The sequence below is a fragment of the Raphanus sativus genome, chromosome 8 (assembly GCF_000801105.2).
Source record: "Raphanus sativus cultivar WK10039 chromosome 8, ASM80110v3, whole genome shotgun sequence".
Taxonomy (NCBI): Eukaryota; Viridiplantae; Streptophyta; class Magnoliopsida; order Brassicales; family Brassicaceae; genus Raphanus; species Raphanus sativus.
This window is the reverse complement of record NC_079518.1, coordinates 14507731-14510812: the sequence shown is the minus strand read 5'-3', so window position 1 is coordinate 14510812 and position 3082 is coordinate 14507731.

Here is a 3082-nt window from a genome sequence, read left to right as displayed (position 1 = left end):
CATCTTTTGGCAGCTACTAATATTTTTCATTTATTTTTAAAAACTTAACAACAAATATTATTATTATTTATTTATATTTTTATAAAACTGTACATTAATTGGCAAACTATGATTAGTTGGTAATTCACCCAAGAAAAAATTCATGATAAAAATATTAAACTAGGAAACATTCCCATAAAAACAAAATTGTGGTAGTTAAAAAGATAATCGATGAATTAAATGAATGTTAACATTTTATATTTCAACAAAAAAAAAAGGGTTTTACGATGAGGGGATACCAAGAGAGAGAGAGAGAGAGAGAGAGAGAGAGAGAGAGAGAGGAGAGAGAGAGAGAGAGAGAGAAGAGAGAGAGAGAGAGAGAGAGAGAGAGAAATAGGAGAGAGAGAGATAACTACGATCCACTTAATGCACTTATAATAATAACATAACATGTAGTATATGAATTGGACATAATGATACATAGAGATTGAGAAGAATTACAATCTACTTATATTATACTAATAGCTAGACGGGTAATATATGAATCATATGAATGCCCGCACGCATGATATGATCGTAATTACCTTTTTATCCTTTTCAAAAAACTAAAATGTATATGATGAGAGAGAGGACTTATATGTGGAGACTTATATGTGGATAAACCTAAATGAATAAGATACAAAGATACAACGAGAGTGAAATATAATTACGATCCACTTATGCACTAATAATAATAGCTATACATGCAATATATAAATCATATCGATGCCCGCACATGCATGATTTATTATTTCATATTTCAAAGTATATGATAATATTTAAACCTCAAAGTATATTGAATTAAGTAATGTCTAAAATGCTTATAGTTTTGAACCACAAAGACTGAATGGAGAACAAATTTAGTTTTAGTAATACATAAAACATATGAATCGTATTGAATAATACATATTTATATTAATAATACATAAAATATCTGAAGAACAAATTAGTTTTAATAATACATAAAACATTTGATTAGATATTATAATATTTATACATAAAACATAAGAATCGTATTAATGCCCGTGTGCGGGCATTAATACGATTCGTATGTTTAAAATAAAAATATGTTAAAATCTTAATCTTATTTTTTAAACACTCATCAATACTGATAAAATCTGAGAGTGAGAGAGAGAGAGAGAGAGAGAGAGAAGAGAGAGAGAGAGAGAGAAGAGAGAGAGAGAGAGAGAAGAGAGAGAGAGAGAGAGAAGAGAGAGAAGAGAGAGAGAGAGAGAGAGAGAGAGAGAGAGAGAGAGAGAGAGAGAGAGAGAGAGAGTGAGTGAGAGAGAGAGAGAGAGCCATAGAGAGAGAGAGCCATAGAGAGAGAGAGAGAGAGCCATAGAGAGAGAGCCATAGAGAGATAAACAAAATGAATTCGAGAGTAAGATAAACACACAAAACCCAAATTCCAAACTATATATATATACTTTCTAATATTTTCGAAAAATTGCTGATCTAACCATCTCATCCCGCGCAAGGCGCGGGTTACTACCTAGTCAAAATATTATTTGTAGATTGCCACACCTTGCTGCAACACAATATATAGTAAGTTCGCCTGATAAGCTTATAATAATTTTTAGAAGTTGGGGATAGAACTGATTATGTTAGTTATGAAATGAAAAACAAAAAGAAAAATATTATGGTGTATATATGATCATTATTTGCAATGCAGTAATTGATATATGATGAATAAGACCTTAATATACCAAAAACCCTCAAAAGCGCACTTACATATGCATATGAGAATACGATCTCCAAGCTTTCTTCGGATATGGCAGTGAATTACTTACAGGAGTGAAGCATTTTTTTGTGAATCCGCCAAAAAGTTTAAAAGGGTTTAGTCTTGTTAAGAGACTTAATTTCACGAGTGATTAGTTTTGTTATTTGTGGTGAATGCTTTTGTCAATCTGTTGATGAATGTAGTTTTATACCATCTATACCATTTCAGCATATTCTACAGTTTGTTAGAAACTAATGATTTGTTTCATTTCTATTTCACAAAAAAAAATGATTTGTGGAAGATTGAGAACTATAATGATTGGGTGCTAGTTTTTCTGCTTTAATATTTTTGATATTAATGGTTACGATTTTTATTCTTCTAGTTTCTATTTTGATTGGGAAATACGATAAAAAGAAAAGAAGAAGTTAAGAAGCTTGATCTCCCCCCCCTCAAAACCGGACATGAAAGTTTTTTTTTCGCACGAGATTTTGAGTCTCGCGTGTCTACCATTTCACCACCAAGGCATCTGTTTCAAAAAAATAGGCATACGGCGTACAAAAAGTTCGCGCCCGAAATCTTCCCTTTTTTCTTTCAATTACATCTGAAATGACTTGTAAACCTGAAAAATTATCATGTCCGGTTCCCTTGGGGGATCGTAACGTGTATCCCCCCCTCTTCCGTTCATGATCATTAGGACCATCATACTTGCCGACCATCGATGAACTGCCTTATGATAAAGAAGAAAAAGAAGAACTCATATACTTTTGTAATGTAACAGGAGAAAGGTTTCCCATTACTTAGCCGGAAGTTTAGGGACTTGAGAACTGAACAAAAGACAGAGGGATTCCACCGTCTTCATTCCATACTAGAAAGAATTTGCAGGTGTACTAACAAGTGCATCAAAGATGCAGACTTTTATCTTCGACAAATGGCCCATCATTTAATGCGCGTCGAAGCATATGGTTGCCTGATATGAAAAAAAATAAAAGAAGGATGTGGAAAACAAGATAGGAACGAAATGTTTCAAATGCTCCTGGAAGTGATCTTGGCGCAGTGAGTCCTTTCTTCTCGGTCTGCTCGTAACAATCCAATCAATTCTCCAGGTAAAAAAAACATTAGACATTCCCTCTTCTTAACATTTTTTGAGGCAATTTTCTCAGTTTTTATTGGCTTGCAAAGAAATAGCCCGCTTGTTTCTTGAGAAGAGATGGGAAAGGCTAAACCTTGGAAATCTTAATGCCATAATGCCTTTCAAATCCTCCTGCGGCCAATCCCATGCATATTGTCTGTACATCGGGTCGCACCTCTTAGAAAGAAAAGAACTTAAATCAAAATAGTCGAACG